General features: G+C 39.5%; 1 long non-coding RNA gene across 1 annotated transcript in view; it reads left to right on the plus strand.

Annotated features, from left to right (window-relative positions):
• The window catches only part of LOC119791938, a 39,574-nt gene extending 20,688 nt beyond the window's left edge, over positions 1-18,886 (plus strand). Inside the window, exons 2-3 of the long non-coding RNA XR_005281915.1 lie at positions 13,745-13,844; positions 18,802-18,886. This is a non-coding gene — a long non-coding RNA (uncharacterized LOC119791938). The remainder of the gene's footprint in view (positions 1-13,744; positions 13,845-18,801) is intronic.
• Positions 18,887-24,354: the final 5,468 nt, after the last annotated feature.

The following is a 24,354-nucleotide window of genomic DNA, read 5'->3' on the forward strand; positions in this document are numbered from 1 at the left end:
ATGAAGGCTGTGTGGGTTAAAATGATTTACATAAAGCAAATCTCTCTGATGAATTTGAGTCATATTGTTAATATATTTTACAGCTTTTCCACCAGAGAGGAATTTTGAGAATGGAAAATAATGGAAAATATTACATATATGCAAACATTGTAGGTTTATTATCAGTCAGCCACACAATTATAACATATATCTATTATTTGTATATTCTTGTATTAGGCAAATGTAAAGGTTTTAAATATCAATCTCACCAAAGGATTATAAGTGCATTTTCAGATGGCTTTGAATAGAATAGAACTTTATTGATTTCACAATGAAATCAATGACTAGCACATGGGCTGTATAAGTCTGTTACTAAAGGAGCTGCTCAGCTCCTCTACAGGCTGGTGAATGGGATGAGAGGTGTTGACCATGATGGATGTTAGCTTGGACAGCAGCCTCCCCTCAGCCACTTCCTCCACTGAGTCCAGAAGGCAGCCTAGGACAGAAGCGGCCTTTCTCACCAGTTTGTTCGGTATCTTTCTGTCCTGCTTTGCGCTGCCGGCTCTGTTCCTTCGGGCGTCGGTGTTATGAGTCCAGTCCAGTTTATTGTTGACCTGCACACCCTGGTATTTGAAACTGTCCACATTTTCTATGCCCCTGGATGTTCACAGGGGAGTGAGGTGGGGGTCACACCAGTCCACAAAGACCATGATGACCAACCGGTACTCCAGCTCATTCCGCCTAAAATGGCCAAGTCATCGTAGAACTTCTGGAGATGGGAGCTGACGTGTTGTAGGAGAAGTCTGAGGTGTAGAGAGTGAAGAGGAAAGGTGACAGAACTGTGCCCTGGGGGACCCCAGTGATGCAGACTGCTAACCTGACTCCGCCAGATGGATTTGCTCCGCATATCCATCTGGAAACCTTCCGTTGAAGTAATTTTGGAAAGGGGCGAAAATACTGGTTAGCTGATTGGCCTATGTTGGTGATAGACGGGCCAAATAAACCAATCAGATCAACGAAGCATATGACGTACTAACAGAGCGACGACGAAGAGGAGCCAATTGATAGATCAAACTCTTGCCGAACCAGTCGGGAGAAGAGCAAAAACATATTTTCCTCTGAGAAAAGCCTCCAGAGCAGTGTTTTGCTCTTCTTTCAGTGAAGAAATACTCTGTAATTCAGATAATTCACGCTAACGCTAGTTTCATCGGCTGAAGCCGCCATGTTCTTTAGACTGAACTGTCGCGCTTCTCGTTGCGTCACACCTCAACCCGCCTCAAAGCCAACGCTGATTGGATGTTCGTTTGGTGAACGGCTCCAAATTTTCTTTAGCGGAGAGTCTGCAGACTTGAAAGCTCGCAAGATCAGGATGGTCTCACGAGGCTAAGTAATTACAGTAGTAGCCCTTCAAAGTTTCCTAACTATTCTCAATGGGCCTTGGATGGTCCCCTACAATTCCTTATTAAACATCAATCTTTGTACTAGAATATATTCTGATTCATGATTTGTGTACATTAATATCCAAATAGAAGTGTCATCTCCTTGTCAGACCCTGTAAATCAGAGAAAAGGGGGAGTCATAGTAAAATAATATGCAAGATGGGCTCCCTCCAGTGGCTGGAAGTTGGAGGGGATTCTGCTGGGAGTTGCAGGGAAGTGGCCTGCCATTCGGCTGGCGTTAGACTTGGAAGGGCCATTTTGAATGGCTGCTACTGTACCCAAAATAGCACATTTTAGTTCAATCTGACATGTCCAAACAAGCTTACCATAATTAAGTTGATAAAGTAAGAAGCGGAAAAAAAAGAATGTTATTCCCCAGGTCAAACTTTATATGAATATGTTGTTTTTAAACCTTGTGACATTTCTTTACATTTCCTACAGGTTACTAATGTCCCACCGAGTAAAACTTGTTTGAAAACCACATTGAAAAGAGGACATGATTTACGTCCAAATGACGTCTACATTTGGTTGTAAAGTGAAAGGTGAAGATCGTTGATCTTGAAAATGATCTTGACCTTCAAAGTCTATTTTTGGGTAAAATGGGACAAAATCAGCCCCACAAACAGCCCAATGCAACAATTATTTCTGGACTAAACCAAAACTATGATGGACTGATGGACAGATTTACCCTTAAAACCAACGCCTAAGTGACGTCTGGTATTTAGGGGGTAATTCTCGCAAATACATTACATTGATGCCAATGTTTCATGGCTGATATGATGGATATGCGGAGCAAATCCATCTGGCGGAGTCAGGTTAGTAATTACTGACTCTTGGTGTTGATGTCAAGGGAATTTAATATTTGACTTGTATCCTCAGCATGTTTATTCTTAAAAAAAAATGCATAAAAAAATTGAGGAGTTAATATTTTACTGAGTGCTCAGTATGTTTAGTTATCTCCATTTTTTTCTTTTAGAGACTCATGTCATGTTGGAGATAAAGAGGTTGGATGGTTGGAGAATTACTCAGCTCATCAGACCATTGCTGTCCTTCCCTCCTTGACAAAGCTAAAGTGTTTGCTTATCTGGCTTTGATCAGCGTGTTAATGAGTGACGGCTTTTTTATGAGAACTGAGAGCAGACAGAATCCTCATCGATTTGCTGTGATAATCCAGATCTGGCTGCAGGCTGAGAACCAGCACCCTTCCTGTGAGAGGGGTCCTTATGAGGTCGCGGCAAGTCAGACACAATTGCCTTGTAATCAATAATATCGAGTGCAGAAAGCCTGCAGGATTTTACAATTTGGCCTTTTTGGATAGAGCATGTTTGGTGCAGACATTATTCTTCATTTTAGCCTAATTACATATGGAAGTAGGGGAAGAAATCTAAACGAATTACATATGCAGGTTCAAAAAAAAAAAAATAGAGTTTGATCATTTTTGTCTCCTTTCAGGACATAGAAGTACTATCGAACAGACTAATTATAAAGGGTGAAATAATTTTAGCATGTAATTTTTATGATTTTTGCTTAAGATAAGATAACTAAAAAATGGGCATCTTTGGAAATAAGAATATTGAATTAGATCTACAAAAAGGATAGTTCAAATGCACATTTTCAGTCTGTAAAGTTTTTGTGTCTCATTTGCTAATGCTCTATAGATTTAACCTGACTCCACCAGATGGATGTGCAGAGCAAATCCATCTGGAAACCTTCCGTAGAAGTAATTTTGGGAAGGGGCGAAAATATTGGACTGATTGGCCTATGTTGGTGATAGAAGGGCCAAATAAACCAATCAGATCAACGAAGCATATGACGTAACAGAGCGACGACGAAGAGGAGCCAATTGATAGATCAAACTCTTGCCGAAACCAGTCGGGAGAAGAGCAAAAACATCTTTTCCTCTGAGAAAAGCCTCCAGAGCAGTGTTTTGCTCTTCTTTCAGTGAAGAAATACTCTGTAATTCCGATAAAACTTGCTCGATAGCCACGCTAACGCTAGTTTCATCGGCTGAAGCCGCCATGTTCTTTAGACTTGTCGTTGCGTCACACCTCAACCCGCCTCAAAGCCAACGCTGATTGGACATTCGTTTGGTGAACGGCTCTAAATTTTCTTCAATGGAGAGTCTCCAGACTGATCTGCGAGTGAAACCTTGAAAGCTTGCGAGATCAGGATGGTCTCACGAGGCTACTATAGATTCCCTGTAGGATTCAGGTCAGGCCAGTTATCTGGCCATTTGAGCACAATAAGCCTTGGTCACTAAAGCAGCTTTAGGTACCTTAGGCAGTGTGGGCAGATGTTTAGTTCTGCTGGAAAAGGAAATCAGCATCTTCAGACAACCTTAGACAACAGCGGTGTCGGATGTTTGAGTTTGCCCTGCAAACAGAGGGTTGTCGGCTCAAGCACCGCCTCCGGCTTTTAGTATCGTCCTGTCCTTGGGCAAGACAGTTCACCTGCATTGCCTATAGATGGCGGTCAGAGGGGCTGGTGGTGCCGATGTGCGCCAGGCTCACTTCTGTCGGTGAGCCCCAGTGCAGCTTTGGCAACGATATAGTTTGCCAGCAGCAGTATGTGAGTGAATACGTTGAATGACTGAATGTAATGTGGTTTGGTCAAGTCCTCTGACTTGCAAAAGTGCAGGCCATTTACCATTTTCTCCAGTACCTGAGACCTTGATTTCCAAATGCAAAATTTGCTTTAATCCAGAAAGAGGGCATTGCACCAATGAACAATGATCAAGTATCTATTGAGAAGTGGTTTGTGACAACAAATGCAACATTTGAAGTCCATGTGTAGGACTATCCTTTAGTAGCTCCATACCCTGACAACAGCCTCAGTCCACTCTCCCGATTTAAATGCATTTTGCTAGACAATCATCTCAAGAACATCTGTCAAGTTAGCATTCTTCCCTTATGATTGTTCAACTTACTGACCCAAAATGAGAGACTATTTAGAGGTTCAGGAAACCTTTGCAAGTGTTTGAGTTAATTAGCTGATTAGGGTGTAACATCGTGAGCTTCCAGTAATAAACTCTTTTGCAAAAGTCCAATTTTCTGAGTCACTGAATTTTGGGGTTTTCATTATCTCTTAAACAATATCATCATATTTCACTCTGTGTGTAAGGAATCAGCATAATACAAAGTTCCTGGTATAAATGACAAAAAAGATTTTACTTGAGATGCTTCTACCTTACTAAACACTAAAATGACCAGCTTCTGAAAGGTTATAGATGAGCTCTATGTCATGAGATAGTTTTAGTGTAATTTATTGTCCTTGGGTTTTTAATAAAGTGGTATATTTTATGATAAAAATTAACTATTTCCACAATAAGATAGAATTGGGTTATTCCAACACGGTGGAGGGATTATCATAGTTTGGGTCAGTTCTACTGCATCTGTTTAAGATGAGTGATAAAAGTTATGGAAGCCCCTAAATTTTTGGCTGAAGTGAAAAAACCCCGAAAAATTAGGGAAAAAAAGCCTGAAAAACGAAACACCGAAATAAGTTATGTCAAATTTTAAAATCTTAGTATTTCTGGCCAAGATTTGTACTAACCCTATTTAAAAATGTATATATATATATTTTTTTACTCAAGGCATTTTAATAAATTATATATTTGTCATGCCCTTTACCTCAGCAGGATCACTGGGAAACTGTATTGTTTTTTGAAACATGTCATCCACAGACGGAGTGGAGATGTTTGGTGTCAGTTTCCTTTTTTTCGGGTCAAATTCCTTCTCATACACAGAATGGTGATGTTTGTCGCCACCCGATCCGTACCGGTAGCACGATCCGTACCATCAGCTCATTTGCGCCTGCGCGAACAGAATAACTTCCGGGTCCCCAAAAAATAATGTAATTACGGTACTGAAAAAACTTTATTTATATCCTTAAATAATTAAAGAATACTAAACTACATCGTTAAGACAATATTGAAGACTTTTCTGGAAGAAATGGATGCTTTTTAAATTCAATCCATTGTATTGCTTGACGTCATCATCAGACATGCTAAGAGCAGCCTGGGAATATATTATGAAAAACTGCAGGTCACGAAAGGTAGCAAATGAATCCATTGTGGGATCAGTACTGCTGGAGTGGATAGTTAAGTACAGAGTAAATCAAATATTTAAACAAATTTAAATATATACGCTGTGTGACATATATTTGCGCATGCTCAGAGCAGTCAAAGTAACTATCACAAGGCGATTGAACTTTTTTATGTATTTCTGTTTTTTAGTTTTTAGAAAATGCAATATTGACGAAAATACAAAGATATACAAAAAGAAACCCATGCCTCTAAAAAATACAAAAGAATAAAAAAGTAAGAAAAAGGAAATATTACCACCGGAAGTTATTCTGTTTGTGCACACGCAAATGAGCTGATGGTACGGATCGTGTAATGACACCAGCAAACATCAACAGCTAACAGAGCTGTCATTACCCGATCCGTACCGGAAGCACGATCAATATTGGCGCAAATGAGCTGATGGTACGGATCGTGCTACTGGTACGGATTGGGTAATGACAATGTTAACGTTTGGATTTCTATGGCATCATTTTTATACCAGTGACCTGACCAACGTGCAGCGTTTAAACTCACACCCCCTCTCTCAAAATTGCCCCTAATGACCCCCCTTTTAGAAGCCTAACCCACTATCGGGTTAGCCTCGTGAGACCATCCTGATCTCGCGAGCTTTCAAGGTTTCACTCGCTAATCAGTCTGGAGACTCTCTGTTAAAGAAAATTTGGAGCGTCCAACCAGCGTTGGCTTTGAGGCGGGTTGAGGTGTGACGCAACGAGAAGCGCAACCGTTCAGTCTAAAGAACATGGCGGCTTCAGCCGATGAAACTAGCGTTAGCGTGGCTATTGAGCAAGTTTTATCGGAATTACAGAGTATTTCTCCAGAGCAAAACACTGCTCTGGAGGCTTTTCCCAGAGGAAAAGACGTCACTTAGGCGTTGGTTTTAAGGGTAAATGTGGTCAGTCCATCATAGTTTTGGTTTAGTCCAGAAATAACTGTTGCATCGGGCTGTTTGTGGGGCTGATTTTGTCCCATTTTACCCAAAAATAGACTTTGAAGGTCAAGATCATTTTTTAATATCAACGATCTTCACCTTTCACTTTACAACCAAATGTAGACGTCATTTGTACGTAAATCATGTCCTCTTTTCAATGTGGTTTTCAAACAAGTTTTACTCGGTGGGACATTAGTAACCTGTAGGAAATGTAAAGAAATGTCACAAGGTTTAAAAACAACATATTCATATAAAGTTTGACCTGGGGAATAACATCCATTTTTTTCCGCTTCTTACTTTATCAACTTAATTATGGTAAGCTTTGTTTGGACATGTCAGATTGAACTAAAATGTGCTATTTTGGGTACAGTAGCAGCCATTCAAAATGGCCCTTCCAAGTCTAACGCCAGCCGAATGGCAGGCCACTTCCCTGCAACTCCCAGCAGAATCCCCTCCAACTTCCAGCCACTGGAGGGAGCCCATCTTGCATATTATTTTACTATGACTCCCCCTTTTCTCTGATTTACAGGGTCTGACAAGGAGATGACGCTTCTATTTGGATATTAATGTACACAAATCATGAATCAGAATATATTCTAGTACAAAGATTGATGTTTAATAAGGAATTGTAGGGGACCATCCAAGGCCCATTGAGAATAGTTAGGAAACTTTGAAGGGCTACTACTGTAATTACTTAGCCTCGTGAGACCATCCTGATCTCACGAGCTTTCAAGTCTGCAGACTCTCCGTTAAAGAAAATTTGGAGCCGTTCACCAAACGAACGTCCAATCAGCGTTGGCTTTGAGGCGGGTTGAGGTGTGACGCAACGAGAAGCGCAACGGTTCAGTCTAAAGAACATGGCGGCTTCAGCCGATGAAACTAGCGTTAGCGTGGCTATCATGCAAGTTTTATCGGAATTACAGAGTATTTCTTCACTGAAAGAAGAGCAAAACACTGCTCTGGAGGCTTTTCTCAGAGGAAAAGATGTTTTTGCTCTTCTCCAGACTGGTTTCGGCAAGAGTAGCCTGGCTTGTGGTTGTGTTTTTGTCGTCGCTCTGTTAGTACGTCATATGCTTCGTTGATCTGATTGGTTTATTTGGCCCGTCTATCACCAACATAGGCCAATCAGCTAACCAGTATTTTCACCCCTTCCCAAAATTACTGCAACAGAAGTTTTCCAGATGGATATGCGGAGCAAATCCATTTGACGGAGTCAGGTTACCATCGCGTATTGCAGACTAACAAAGAACCCAAAACAACTCCCCACTCCTAAGGGGCGGACCCGTTCTACTAGTCAATTTGCATGTTTTCGAAGCCAAAACAAGTTTTTGGGCTACTATATAAAGCTTCGAACTCAATGCTAATTCTTATATTTTGAACTGAAAAAGCTTCCTGGATGGAAATTGAAACTTAGAAACCAAGTCCAATTGATTGTTTTTTAACTTTTTTTTTAAAATGACTTTGACCTGAGATTACTGAGAATCTTCACCAGCGTATGGATGGTGATATTATAGTCTTCCCATCACTGCTCAGCTTTCTGCTCTGTAGAATGATAACTCCATGCTCTAGTCAAGGGACCTCTTCTATTCTAATAACTCTTTCTGGATTTTACTCAGTTTTACACTTTGAAGTCATTCAGTGGGACTTAGTATTAAAACCTGAAGCTCTTCAGAACATTTGATAACAATTTTTGTTTCCTTGACCATTAGAAAGCCATAGAAAGCTTTGCATTATAGAGTTAGGTTTCAAAGTTACACAACCAGGTCTTTGATTGAACAATGGCAACAACAGTCTGTTAGCAATGAATTGCTTTTAATTTTTAATTGTGGAAGCTAAGACCGACTCGTGGCCCCTGGAAAGCAAAATGGGTTTTTTGATTGCCAACCCCCACACTACATTATGAATAGAGTGATTGGAGCTGCGTTTACGGTATCCACGATAAAGCACAGTTTTCTTAGCCAGACAGTGGCCGGGTCTGCTACATAAAGCCATAAAATGAAACTAATTAACATGTCATTTTCAGACCTGTTATTTCAAGTGGTACTATAACTTAAGAGCAGTGGAATAAGCAGCGTGTTTCATTTAAGAGCAGCAACAAATGGTGAACAAGATCCATGCATCCATGTGAAACCCACCTCAACACAAAGAACAAATTGTTCCACAGGCGCAGGAAAACAAACTAAACTATTTGTTACGCTCCAAATATTAGCAGATGACATTTAAGAAACGTTCATTTAAATTGGCCTTTCAAAAAGGAACAGCTTATTTATTTAAGATTTACAGTTTGGCCAAACTTAAATTGCTCTGAAAGCCGTTGTTTAATTGTTTATGCTGAGCACAGTGCGGCTCTTTTGTGGACATTTTTGATAGATTTCACTCAGTTGCTTTACTTGAACAAATAAATCTACAAAGTGTATTTACCCTCTGAAAATGACAGGTTTCAATGATATGCGGAGTAAGATACAAACATGTATATTGGCTGAAAGACACAGAAATGTAAAAAGCAGCTACCTGGAGTCACCTTTGGATTTCATTTCAGCAATTAGTCGCTTTGTTTTCTCACTTGTTAGGAATTACAGTCAATTTGATGAATCTGAAATAAAAATTAGCCGCCTTGGAAGAATCTCTCTTATATTTGGTTATTTACGTTCTCTAGCGAAAGGCATAATTTGCAGAAATTTTTATTTAATGAAAGAATTGAAATGTTTTCTTTGCGTAAATATATAATTCAGGAGAATAGCAGAAAAATAGTTAGATCAATGCTGTGGTGCAGTGAAAGCGATGATCAGAATGTAGAACAGGGATTGCAGCAACATAAAAAATGCTGAAGTCATTTCTGGTGAGGACTGGATATACGTTCAACATGGAACAATGCTCTCCCTTGATGTGCATCTCTAGAATGAGGGCTGCTTTAGTCCTGGACCTCAGGATCTAATCCCCTACATGTTATAGGTGTCTCCCTGCCTTCAAACATCGGACCAAAATAGTTAATTAAAAGGCCTCTGCAGACTTTGGTGGTTGCTGAGGCAGGAATGCAAATATTTGATTCAGGTATGCTGGAGCAGAGAAACCTCTAAACATGAGGAAAGGTGATCCCTATGGACTGGGGTTTAAACATCCCTGGACTCAGGAGGAAAGTTGCAGCAAAAAAGGATCTTTCCTCCCCACGCTCTCTTCTTGGACAGGAGGGTTAGGGCTGCTGGTGTTGGCCTGACAGTTTGAAGCGCTCTGCTGTGTTTTACTGCTCAGCTTCATGTGCTTGGAGAAGTTTCGTACTTTATCCCTTCTTGTTGTGATTTACTCCTGAGTATGGCTGCAGATGTTTTGGATTGGTCAGGCAATGAGTGTGGAGCAGAGTTAGTTGGCTGTCCGCCTCTACGATGGGGGCCTTTGGTGCAATGGCTGCTGCTGCCGGGTATTGCTTGGTGGATTGTTTGATCTTGCCTTAGTGTGGGGTTAATGAGTCTGCATGGCGAGTCCTGGACCCCCTTGGGTCTTGGGATTCTAGACCCCTGACGAATCTACTCAGGTGTTGCCCGCTGTGGGGACAGCCCCCATTGCCGTAGCCTCCTGACGCATCTGCACTGCAGCCGCTGCAAAATTTCCCTGTAGCTCTTCTCCACTCTTCTCTCGGCCTCTGGCTTCTGACGACCACTGTTGGATGCAGAGCTTTACTGATGCACAGATGTTCTGATAAACTCTAAATTCAGCAGCAGAGGAAGCATTAAACATTTTGTAAAAAAAAGAATCATTCTGAAATATTCAGTGATGTTTTTTTTTTTGTTATATGCGCTGATTGTTTTTACCCATGATACTTTTTTTGTTCTGTTTATAGACTTCTATTCTTTTTTCCCTCCATTACTATCTCCTTATCTCCCTTTAAACTTTTTGCCTCACCTCCTCTTTCACCGTTATCTTATTCAATATTATTTGAAATAAACAAATAATAATATATGTTCTTTAATTAAATATAAATATAACAGTTATAGTAAAAGCTGTAATAGAATAGAATAAAAAAATCCCTTTATTGTCCCACAATGGGGAAAATCTGGTGTTTACAGCGGCCAAAAAATAATTATAGAAAAAAATGGTCACACAAATTTTAACCTTAGAAAAATGTATAATAATAACATAATAATGAAGAGTTAAAAGATAAACAATAAAATACTGTACTGTAAAGTGTTTTAGCATTATAAAAAAATGTGCACCTGGAGAATACATTTTTACAGTAATTGATAATTGTAAATAGCATCAACATCAGAGATGTCTGAAAAACCATGTTATTTAACTAAGATAGAAATTGTGCAAAATCTGCTTTAATGTAACAACTTACTGAGGTTGATGGGAACAACCTAAAAAATGCTCCTCTTGTAAAAGTAACTATTGGGCTTCATTTTGTTACCAAGGTAACCATTAAACTTCAAACCTTAGTGCACAGAGAATGTCAAACTTTATTTTCACCTACACCCACATACTGATAATAATAAAATAATAAAAATCAAGATAACATGTTAAAACATATTTTTGAAACTTATTTAAATAAATTATATTACAAACTTTTTGAATCACAAAGCAACGAATTTGGATTATACATCACCCTTTGTTATGGTTTTCCCCTTTTGGAATTTGAGTTTTGAGGTTTCAGTATCTGTCATTCTGTTTTGTTGATCTTTGGTTTATTTTTCATTTTGTGTTATATTTAAGCAGCCATTAGTTACTCTCTGTTGCCCCCTTTTTCCAGTTTTTTCACCAGGCTCCCTTCTAGTCACTTCTATCCACACCTGCTCCATATCACCTGATTAATCCAGTCCTTGTTCTGTCTCCCATATATACTCCTCCTGTGCAGTTCTTCAGGGCTGGTTTCTTGTCTTCGCTTGGCTCCTGGAGTGTGTTTTGTCCTGTTTTCATTTTGGTTTCCTGTTTCTTGATTATTGAATTTGGTTTCTGTTCCCTGCAAGAACTCATCTGGGCCTCCCTCATGTTTGCATTTGGGTCCTCAACCTCGACCTGACACCGTCGCCCTGCTGTTTTACCAGATTGAAGACTAAACATATTTGCCTTTAAGACAAGCCAAGTATATTAGCATTATCAGCTTGAATTTTAGAATCATATTTAAAAAGAAAAGACAATTGTTCCTATCATATCCAGGTATTTGAAAGTTTTTTTTTTCCACCATAGCAGCAAGTTAAACCTTTAGTCTTCTACATTTTATCCAGCTGCATTTTAGCTGGATCAGTGCCACGAACAGTGAGTGCCTCGGATCACAGTTAACTGACTTCTTCAAGGTCTTAGCCATCTTAAGATGAAAGGTTGCGCTGTGTTATTTCTTCAGTTTTCCCGCACAGTCTGACAATGGCCTGGGGGCTCCGTTTGTGTTTCAGGTTAAGCGAGTTGCACCTGAAGTCAAGCAAAGGCTTCAGTGTTTAAAAAATAAAGTTCTTGGTAGAAAATGAGCTGATGGGATTTCCTCTAAAAACAACTAATTATAGTCTGCTGTGTTGTTAAACTCCCCGTGGTTTTATGGAGAAAGGGGGGTGCAATTATGACCTTCCCAATTTTTCTAAAAATCATCACGTCTGTCTTTTCCAACCTGTAATCGTCATTCATCATCATTCATTCCTCTCAATTACAACAACTGTTATTTTTTTTACATTATTTTATTGTATAGGACTTTATATTCACTCGGAGTTTCCTAATGAGGATTAACCAACCCAAAAACTTCAAAGACTCTAGAAATGTTTCAAATAGAGCGTTGGTGTCATATGTCCATTATAACTTTTTCCTAATAGTTGACATAATGTTCTCTGGCTTTTAAACCAAGGAGGAGAAATCAAAGGCTCATAAAGCTCAAGAGTAAAGGAAACAACCTCTGGAAATATATTTATACTACAGAGAAGAACAAATGCAACCATTCAGGAATGCAAAGGAGAGCAAATTAATCTTTAAAAAAACTGCACAACCATCCTTTACCTCAAATGTCTTTCTCACTCACCTTAAAATAAGCCTTGAAATAAATCAAATTTTTCTCATCCTTAAGAGAACACAAATAAACTTTGTTATATTTAAGTTTTGTGACCTTTAACTCTGCTGTCAGTTTATTGGGTCATTAAGATACAGGACCTTAGATTAGCAGAAATATCTCTGTAAAGTTTTTCTTGAATTTAGATAAACTAATTTTTTCGGGGGGAAAAAAATACACTTTAAAACCCTGTAACAAATTATACAGGTGTAATAAGAGCAGAGGACATTATAGAAGAATAAATGTAGACAATGAATTAATACAGAAAATTAGTCTGTAGTATAATGGAACTAGTTCTGTGATTACAGTAGTAGCCAATAAAAATTCCCTTTCCTTGACGGGCCCTTGTCCCTGGCTGGTCCCCTACAGTTCCTTTTTAAACATCAATCTTTGTGCTAAAATATTCTTTTTGTCATTATTTATGGATATTAAGATCTAAAGAGAAGCATCATGTTCTGGTCAGACCCTGTAATTCAGCGAAAAGGTGGAGCCAGAGTAAAAATAATGCACGTCCAGTAGAAGGCCAGTGAATTGAAGTTGGAGGAGATTTTGCTGGGAGTCGCAGGGGAGTAGGCTGCGTTTGACTGGGAAGGGCCATTTTGAATGGCTGAAACTGTATAAAATTTAAAATCTTCCTAATTATTATTATTCCTCCATGTTAGATGTGTGTTTACAGGAAATTAACATTTGGACTAAACCTTTAGACAATCCATAATCTTGTTGGGCTGTTATAATATTGAACCAACATGGATATTTGCACTTGTTTGGTTTTTCAAGACAGAATAAATCTGCCTTTTGATTATACAGACTTAGTTTAAAAATATAAGAGTTTATATTTTATGATTGAAAAATATATATATATAAATACCCTGATAAATAGTGGCCCTGATGCAAATTGATCTGTAAACATTTTCTTTTAATAATTACAATCACCAGGATATGCACTTTCTCTCTAACATGCCCAGCTAAAGATTATTTTACCAATTCCATTCTAATCTTCCCAACCAGTTTCCATTTTTTCATTTAAAAAAGATTAGGAGAAATATAGTAAATAACATAGTTATTTATAATAGTAATGTTAGAAATATGTTATATTTCATTATATTTCTATATTAGGTGTCCAATAGTTCTACTTCTTTCTCTAATATCGGTTGTTAGAGCTGCTCTAAAACCTTCACATATAACTGTTAAAGGGGTAAAATGATTAGCTGCTGTCTGTGACTTGACATAAAAGCCAAGCTGATATAGTTAACAATAAAACTAAGTGTTTTTCTGTTTGTGTGTTTTTTCATTAGGTGCAGGCGATGTCGTGGGTTTCGTTTGTGGGTTCAGGGTGCAGGATGACGGCTGCTAAGCTCCTCGTTCCTTTCCTTGTTCTCCAATCATTTTGTGAAGGTGAGTCTTTTTTTTTTTTCTTTAAACAGTGACTAAATGTAAAGCCTGAAAGATTGGAGTTTAATTTTTATCAGATTTGAAGCTACATGAAAGGTATTTAGGCTGCATAATTTCCACCCTGATCGATGTCTGTTTGTGCTACATTCTGAAGTCTTCATATTCCCTCTGCAGAGAGCTGAAGGTGATGCTTTCATTTAAAAGTTCTGTTTTTTATTTGTGAAAATCTGTGTATTTAGATTTTAATCATAAAAAAACAAAACAGAAAAAAACTCACTAAAATATTTGCATAATCTATGGTTGATAAAAAAAAAGGAAAGCTATGAATTACAGATTACCTATATCTGGCTTTGGAAGAAACAAATTAAGTCAAGGTTGATCACAAAACTTTAAAGTGTTGCTACTGAATTTATTTGTAGCAACAAGTGAAAACCCAGAAAATGTTTAGCTGTACAAACAACTACCTCATAACAGGTATTTTACAGTTTTTCCAGATTGCTGTGTTTTTACATTATGACAAAAAAGAGAAAAACTATAATTCCTGATAATTGGCACAGAACATTTGGTAAAAAGTAGTTTATTAATGGATTTTTGTTTTACTAAGGCTGGACATACATTGTACGATATTTTCAATAGTTGTTCTCAGCTACAGCTCAAACTGTACAATGCTCAGGATGTATATTCTTACACTACGGCCCTGATGCTCTGATGCGATCTTCCTGCTCACTGCACATCCAAAATGTCGGACACGTCGTGTAGAAGCAGTTTTATTGTCTTATATCAGATCAGAATCAGAATATATCCTTGCACATGGCCCTGTACTTCTCTGCTGCCAAGCAAGTACAGGGCCATGTGCAAGGATATATTCTGATTTCTGATTCTGATCTGATATAAGACAATAAAACTGCTTCTACAGTCGGACGCCAAGAGATGCTGCTGGTCAGATTCGTCAATCTGGAAAAACAAGAACTCCCTTATTTGCATATTTGCAGCACGTGAAGTTCAGGCAAATCAGCTCATAGTCGTTCGTAGCTCTCCTTCCTGAGAGGCTAATCGCCCCTCCTTACCCCCTCTACATTACGTGACTCAGAAAGAGGCTGAAACTCGGCCCGATCCCAAAAAAAATTCACGACTGGAGAATTGGCCCAAAAAGCGCTAAAACGCGCAGTGTATGTCCATGTAGAAAAAATGGCAAATTTCCTTGAATCAATTCAATTCAATTCAGTTTATTTATATAGCGCCAATTCACAACACATGTCATCTTTAAGGCGCTTTCCAGTTCACCAGATCATACAGTCAAATTGATTCAAAGTTTTCTATCTAAGGAAAACCAGTTGATTGCATCGACTCATTGACTCTTCAGCAATCCCTCACACCAAGCATGCTTGTAGCGACAGTGGAGAGGAAAAACTCCCTTTAAACAGAAACCTCCAGCAGAACCAGGCTCAGTGTGAGCGGCCATCTGCTGAGGCCGACTGGGGTTCAAGGAGACAGAAGCAGACATAGAAAAAGAAGCATAGATACAAAAGGCAGCTGTCAACCAGCTCCACAGGCGGCCCCGTCCAGAATTCACACAGCCAGGCAGACGAGCTCCGAGCCAGCTCCCACAACAGAGGATAAAGAGAGCACATCCAGTTAGTCACAGTCAGAGAGACAGGACCACACTGAAAAACAGGTCAGGTTCAAACATCTAGAAACAAAGGTGTTGATGGCAGCAGCACAGCTGATATTTCTCTCCAGGATGGAGTCACAGCCAGACAGGAACAGACCAGATGAAGCTACTATGAGAAAAAGCAGAGAGAGCAGAACGTTAGAGATATTAATATTATTATATTATAGAATACTAAGTGTTAGATTTAAAAAATCATAGCTTTTCGTTTGCACCTTTACTGTTTTTAACTCATTAACTTGTTTGTTTGCAGGAAGCTACAGCCTCTGTTAGTCAATGTGTTTATTTAGTGATTAAATGTGTAAATAGGTGTGTAATACTCATACATGTTGGTTTGTCTACCTATTGACATTATCTGGATAATCTACGCACATATCTTGGGTTTTATTAGGATGTGTTAGGTCTTTCCTCCCTGGTCTTTATCTCTCTCTTACCGGCTTCCTTCATCAAGCTCATTAGCACACTGACCTTGTGCTTGCTTCAAGCATTGCCTCTCTGATCCACCAAATTAGATTGATGATCACTGTTGTGGTTATTTTTTTTTTTTTTGCTGTAATCAATCTGCATTTCTGCTTTTTAAACAATGCTGACTCACTGTAATTAAAGAACAGGTATAGAAACAAGTCAATTAACCCTTTTCCTCACCACCCTGCAGTCAATAAGGCATAGACCATGTGCCGGAACGCAGGAGCCCGACTGACAAGCCAGAGATGAGCATCTTATTCCGCTCATGAGGGAACATGACAGCAGGAAAACCTCCTGCTTTGAAAGCAGAGAATCAGTCACTCGAGCATTCTCACATCAAACAGTTTTCAGCTGCCGCCCATCAGCTTAGGCGTGTCGATTGTCTACCAGACAAGCGGGTTGATCAAAGACGGTTTGTTCAGTGATCTTTTAAAAGAACCTTCTTGTATCATACCACCTTCTGACACCAAAAAAAAAAAGCTGCTCAAGCACAATTAACCCTTGAGCGGCCGTTTATAGAGCGAGAATACAATTCTTGTCTGGAACATTCGCACCAAAGAGTGATGTTTCAGTGCAGGTTTTAAAGAGTAAAACATTTCTGGCAAATTTAGAGAGATTTGGAGATGCTGGTGACACCAAAAGTTCAAAACCCCACAGCTCTGGAACTGTTGTAGCTAGAGGTCTGAAATATTCTGATGTAGAACAAATGTAATACATTGAGACATGCCTATTCTCAAGCATGTCTTTATTGCTGCTGTTCAAATAAGACCTATTATGTACAAGAAGAAGAAAAACAACTTTAAGTCTTGTTTGAACTGATTCAGCTTAGGCTGTGTTGTACTCACACTACTTTCATATATTTTCAGAAACCAGAAGGTGTTAGCTTTTAAATTATGAATCACGCTTGTCATTTTGGCTTACAGTTCCTCATTTATTTGCTTTTCCATTTCGGTATAGACGAGGATTACTTCAAATTAGGTGGGGTTTTGTTTTGTTTTTACAGCAGTAGCGGCTCATTTTTTGGACAGTAGGCTCACTGGTGTCAGAATTTTTAAATGAGAGTCGATAAAATGAGTCATACAGGGGTGACCCACGTATGGAGGCCTTGGTCCTTGACGCGAGCAACCTGGCTTCGAATCCAGCCTGTGGTCATTTCCTGGAGGTCAGCCTACTGTGCATAAAAACGAGCCGCTAGTGCCAATAAACCCCCTCTCCAAAAAAAAAGTCATACATTTTCCAAATTATCAACTCATCCTTACATGTGTTTACAGATGTTCTAAAGTATCTTACAGAATGCAAGTTTAGAAGCTATGAATACAAGTCTCAAAAAGTGCCACTGAAGAGGGTCCATGAGTAAGACCTTTAGCCTCAGCACTGCACAGATGCAGCCAATTGATCTCTAAGGAATAGGATAAATGCAGCAGGCTAATACTGTCGTGATGTAGAGAGTGGCGTTGATGAATAGAATTAAAATCTGAAGGACTCTTTAGGCAAACCTATGAAGACTCTGTTGCAGTAATTAATTTGACTAAAGATAAATGCTTAGTCCTCGACGCAGCCGACCAGTGCATATGATTTTATTGACAGTTCTATAATCAGTTATGCGTTACTCTAACCACAGTGCCATCACTCCTCAAGCTATTAAAGGAATAGTACACCCAAAACATGATTAGCCTTCATTTTCTACTCACCCCCATGCTGAACAACACTCTGGAGTACTTTTTTGATATCTCAAATGCATCTGGAGATCTGGGAGGCTTCTTGCTGTCTGCTGACATTCAAATAATGGAGGTCTATGGTGACCGAGGCAGAAAGGTCCATAAAAGTCCACTAAAAACGTGTCAATATTCCTCCATACTGCTCGTCCAATGTATTCCAAGTGTCCTGAGTGGGTAGCGTCCATAATTTACTCGAAATGAAGTCATTTAGAATGTTTTTAGAGCATAAACAGTAGTGTATAGGATTTCCTAAAAGCGAGTTCACGAGTCTACAGAAAACGCGGCAGACCAAACCAGATGAAAGTGCGCATTCAGCTCGGCAAAGAACTCATGCTCTTCCTCAACACTGAAGTCCTCAGACATTTTTCTTTCGTTGTTTCTTTCTTTGCACAGGTAAACAGCACATTTCTTCTTCTACGCTTGCATTATCGGCAGAGCAGACGCTGAATGCGCACTTTCATCTGGTTTGGCCTGCCGCAGTTTCCGTAGACTCGTGAACGCGCTTTTAGGAAATCCTATACACTACTGTTTATGCTCTAAAAACATTCTAAATGACTTCATTTCGAGTAAATTATGGACGCTACCCACTCAGGACACTTGGAATACCTTGGACGAGCAGTATGGAGGAATATTGACACGTTTTTTGTGGACTTTTGTGGACCTTTCTGCCTCGGGCACCATAGACCTCCATTATTTGAATGTCAGCAGACAGCAAGAAGCCTCCCAGATCTCCAGATGCATTTGAGATATCAAAAAAGTACTCCAGAGTGTTGTTCAACATGGGGGTGAGTAGAAAATGAAGGCTAATCATGTTTTGGGTGTACTATTCCTTTAACATTGAGAGGAATATTAAAATTTCTAAAGGAATCCAACTGTAGTTTTATAAAACTTTAGCCAGGGTCTGTCATCTTCCACTGCCTGCCTTTGATTTTAGAACAAAAAGCTTAGTTTCCTCCAAAGTCTGATCCTAAATACGTCTATTCGGTTTTGTAGTGATCAGAGATGGGGTCAGCCTGGACGCTCTGACCAAACCTACTGCTGTCAAAGATGCATCTGTGTTGTTTTATTTATTGTCTGTGAATAATGTTTTTTTCTTTCTTCTCCACAGGCTCCAATCAGCCACCACGCTTCCTGAACTACTTTTTTTCAACATATCTCCTCATATATGAAGACATGCCCATTGGTGAGTCAGTCAAGTGTAAACACGTTGCATTAGAAGTGTGAATGAGGTCTAAAAAAGTGCAGCTTTTTCTGCGGCATATAGAAGGAAAAAAAGCAACAGCAGATGTTATGAAAAAACTGAGAGGGTTTATTCATTTTGTGCAATTATTTATAGTAATTAGGGAATCTAGAGTTTAAACATCTGACAGGAAATGAGAGAAATTCACATTTTAAAGTAAAGTTTAAATGCCATACTTGAATTCTTTGAGTCTATAACATCCAACATCTTCTGTTTTTTGTGGTTTCTCTAAAAATGAATGACAAGGTTATGTTCAAATTCTCGTAGAGCTGTTGTTCTTACACTTACTGTATATTTTTTGGTTGCAGTGATTGGCAGGACAATTTTAAGATGTCTGTTTTATTATCTTCTCTTAGAGGCTTAGAATTAAAATCCTCTTTATGGGATTGATTTTCTGAAGGTTTCATCACATGAACTTTACTCTCCTCCAGTCTGTCAACACTCCATGTGTGAGTCCTGGATTATTCTCTTATTCTGGCATCCTAGGGATTGTTTACCATGAGGGGGGAACATGTTCCAGCCTTTCCCCTCTCCTTCCAAGTTTTGTCCTCTACAGCATTTTTCATACGTTTACCATCATACTTAAGTAAAAATTTCAGCTGCAAACTGGGATGAATTATGAAGGAATGAATGTAAAAGTTGGAAAAAAAATTGCTTAGTGTGATTGCATATGTATAAAAGAAATTTGTATTAACTCAGTTTTTCTGAAAAGATAGTTCAATGAATCAAAACTAATGTAAGAACACATAAATTCTAATAATAGTTCCTATTTTAAGGAAAAATCCGGTCACCAAGGACTAACCAACGGGTCATTATTTATACCTAAAAGTTTGCAGTGATTTATTGAATTTAGCATTAGTAAGTAAAAACATAAAAACTATAATTTTCGTCACAATCACTGAGTCTGGGAGCGGCCATCTTTGCCCAAATATAGTAACCCCTCCCTCCTGCCATCTTCCAGCAGTGACGTCACTGTGCGGTAAGCCTAGCGCCATTCTCCCCGCTTTACAAGCAAAATCAATGGGAACTACTAGACCAGGAGTGTCAAACTGGTTCCAGAAAGGGCCGTGTGGCTGCGGTTTTTCTTACCAACCAAGCAATAGCAAACCAGACTCCAGTCATCTTATCAAGTGTGTCCAATCTGAACATGATGACTTGATGAGATGACTGGAGTCTGGTGTGCTATTGCTTGGTTGGAAAGAAACCCTGCAGCCACACGGCCCTTTCTGGAACCAGTTTGACACTCCTGTACTAGACACATCTGCAATCAACAACAATTATTGAAGATTTCCAGAGGACTTCACCATTGAAATTCACCAGAGCTATAGTGAAGCTGACAATGCCCACGTGCATGGCAGCTGGGTGCTGGAATACATCGGGTAAAAGTGGAAAAAAAGAGTTATTCCACCTTTCTGATTCCTGATCCTCTACGGACGGGTTGGTCGTTGGATCGCCAACTTGAAGAGGGAGGATTTGCCATCGAACTTCTGGCCAGAGAAAAAAACATGATCAATCAGTTACTCTCTGCTTCACATAGTACACTGGTCATCGCCATCATGGAAAATAGTGCATTGAGACAAACATCAGATACAGTATTGGGACTTGATCAACAGCCGATAGGTGGCAGTAGTGTTCTTTGACAAATATGGATGCATCCAGTAAAGCACATTCAAATGAAAGTTATAATTGCTAAAATCACTTATTTATTGAAAAGTACGTAATAATTTCATACTTAAAGTACTCTGAATGTGACCAAACTTTTCCTTTAATAATGATTAAAGCTGTTCACACTCCTGATCAAATTCTCTAAAGCATGGAAGATACCAAAGTCCTGCTGGGTTGTTTTAGTTTATAAGTAGAACTTCAAAATTCCACGGCCCTCTAGTGGCAATCAGAAGAAGGATTTTTTTTTTTTCTTTGAAGGTTTTAGGTTTAGCTTTACAAGTAAATCCTGTCAGAGCTGAGGTGTTTTACTGCATCACAGTTCAACTTACAGTATAACATTCATTTTAAATTTCTTCAAAAAATCCTCAAGTGGTCAGGACAGAAAAAGGAATCATCTGTCCTGAGTTGGAGGATCTGACACTGTCATGATCTTGGCACTTATGACTGGTTTAATTGCTCATTCCAATCAACTGTCTAACTCTGCCTGGTTAGTCATTACCTCTTAATTGATCCACCATCTCCTGCCCCTACCCCGGAGAGTGTTTTTAGAGTTCCTTGGTGTTTCTGATTTCATGATTCTGACCTGTTCTGCCTCTCAACCACTGGGCCTGCCTGTTCCCATCTGATCTGTTTGCCTGAACTGTCTTTGGACTCCTGGACCTCTGATCCTTCCTGTTCCTGTTTGATCTTTTTGCCGGACTTGCCTCAGAATCCTGCCTGTTCTCCGGGTTTAAAGCATATGGGACACTCTGGGCGGTGCCCGCTGCATCTTGTTGGCAGCCCACCGGCTGGATCCTACCTCATTCTCTGGGCATTGACTGAACTTGAAAACCAGATGTTCTTGCCGCAGATGCCCTAACCGCTGCTACCCCTGCCTGGTTATTTAATTATGTTATTTTTGAGTTATCCTACTATCTCTCTGGTCTTGAGTACTGGGTCCTTCTGTTCTGAGTCTTGATAGACACGGGGATATCCTCATCCCATGTGAAAGCCCTGAATGACTTCTTACTGCAACACAACAATAAAAGGTGTCTGATCCGTACTTCCGTTTAGCCGAATAGTCCTGACAACTTATAACTTTGCTGGCATGATGGAGATTTCTTCTTTGAGACACAGTGAAGAAGCTTTATCATGATCTTTCTGAGCAACAATGGCTTAACTGTTCAGTCAGTAGAGTTGATACAGGAGCTGCTTCTTTTAACTGGGACTCCTCATCTATGCGATGCTGACAAGCTCTCTCAACAGTACAGCATTACAGTTCACAACATCACAACGACAGCTGCAGGGGAATAACATCAATGTAATAAAGCTCAGTGAAAATATAAGGTGATGAATAGTAGAGGAACTTGTTTGAATGATTATCACCACATGATGCCAACTGGAATAAAAACTCATCAAGAATTTTCAATCAATTGTCGTTTTTAAACAATAAGATCATTCTGGATGCAGCGCTCTCTGCTAACCAAAGGATGTGGCTGTGTTTCCCCGACCAATATGCTTGGACTGCCCTCAGGCCATGAATTACTGCTCTCTTGCAATGCATTTGGGCCTCCGTCCAGCACTACCTTCCACTAGCACATTTAGCTGTCAGTCATGTCCTTGGCCTGCTCAGTAATGGCTTCCAGTGGTGATGTGACTCTGAGGGTAGATACAGTGATCAGACGGTGACAATTTATCAAGATTATTGTTTATTAGCTTAGCAGATGTCCCATCATGGTGGTCCTTCAGTTCAAACACATACACAAGCAAGTTCACACATAAATGTTTTTCTTTTTAATTGAAGATGATAAAGAAATGTTTATTTTTGTACAGTTTCACTAAAATTAAAATGCATTTTGTCATGGAGACGAAACGGCACTACCATGCATGATGATCAGGTTTCAGCAAATGCTCACATTAAGTTACCTCAGTGCTCATTCATTGAAGTAATTGTGGTGATCTAGTAACATCTGGTTCCTGTGAGCAGTTTGTGACATGATACCAGACGGCTGCTTGTCCGGCAGCTAGCTGACTGACGCATGCACAAAGGGACCATTGATACGGTCGTGCAGAGATGAGGGTAAAATTGATCTAGCACACGTTTCACACTCTAGCAGCGCTGTTACAGCCTGCCCAGAGAGCATGTCTGTAACATCAGTGCATGACCTTTTTACAAGCAGACTCAGCACTACGTGGCATGCATGATTACAGCCTCCGGTTTTCCCATTGATAGAAACATAGATCTAATCACAGTTGGTTGCAATGAGACTATAAGTGAATCTTCTTCCATTTTAGATGCAGCAGGTAAAGAAAGATCATGTAAAACATAATTGACAGAAGGCTCCAGCTCAATGTGAATTCACACTTCTGACATGTGCTGAGTTATGTTCAGTCCTACCTTCATTGTTTGTTATAGAAGGGGGGAAATATTCTGAGATTGATGTCTGGACGAAGCAAAACCAAAGAGATTGACGATGGTTGTTGTGTTTGTAGAAGTTTTGTAAAATGTCCTGGGTTTTGAATTTCGATTGCTGTGTGTGGTTCGTCTCAGGAAGATGAAACATGTAATTAGACAGAGACAACAGTTTGATTAAACACATCTTATAACCCACTTTGCCCTGGTTCTGCAGATTAAGCCTCCTGCTGAGTAATTAACTCACTCTATGGAAAACCTAATTGTTGGAAATATGAAAGTTACACTACTTGCAGGAAGTTTTTGCCAATGTGTCATCAGGGCACACTTAACTTAAGGTTTGGATGTGCTTATTGACTTTATATTTATTCAGAGGCATGTTTTTTAATAGGAGACATTAATTTGTTTGGAATAAATTATTTTATGCTCTCAAAGTTACTTGTTTTCACTGAGAGAGTGAGAGTTCTCTGCCGACTGAGAACCAGCAGAGGGGAAGTTTACCTTAATTAGTTTATTGAATTTATGATCTATTTTTATAAAACCCCTATGAGCAATGACCCGGTGTCACATACTAAAACATGGATTTTAATAACGTGGCATTCTACATTAAAAAGGTAGTTGCTTTCTCCCTGTTTTTTCATTCATAAAACAATCAAGTAGGAAACAACATAAACAGTGAACAAATATCTAAAGTTTGGACAGTTTTTGACCAGACAAAGCATTAAGAGGTTTATTCTTAGAGTTATTTAGTGAAGTAATTTTAAGATTGTCATGAAATAAAATGGCTATTTTATTGTTTATACAAAATTGTGGTGTGGCCATAGCTAATATAGCTGGTGTCATTGTTTCATGCTCTAAGCCTCGTCTACCTACTCTAGCTTCTGTAACGGGAACTGAAAGTTGGACCCAATATTCAGCAGACAACAGAAAGTTTCAAGACAGGTTTATTTCAAAAATACCTGAAAGAAGACGATGGAAACTCCTCAGAGCGGGTTCTCTGATTCTCTGCCGAGACAGGAAACTCAGGTCAGTGACAAGAATGAAGAGTGGAGAAGACATCAAAAAGTCACTGACCTGGTTGAGAGTTCTGTCCGAAGTTCAGAGAGAAGAAACCCGGGGGGAGACAGTCGACCGCTTGCGGTCGTTACCGATTCAGAGAACAGAGCGTGGGGGAGCCGGCGCCAGCCAACGGCGAGCGAGCTGAAGTGTCCGTGAGGGATTATGCGAAGCCGAAATCCAGTCCAGTCCAGTGCAGTGTCAGAAACTAGGAGATCCGAGAGCCGAAGAGGTATCCAGGGAAAATCCAAGCCGAGGTCAGAAAAACAGTCCAAGTTCGATAACAGGCTAAATCCAGGCAGACAGGC

This window comes from Cyprinodon tularosa, unplaced genomic scaffold (assembly GCF_016077235.1).
Source record: "Cyprinodon tularosa strain WSP-4 unplaced genomic scaffold, ASM1607723v1 ctg406, whole genome shotgun sequence".
Taxonomy (NCBI): Eukaryota; Metazoa; Chordata; class Actinopteri; order Cyprinodontiformes; family Cyprinodontidae; genus Cyprinodon; species Cyprinodon tularosa.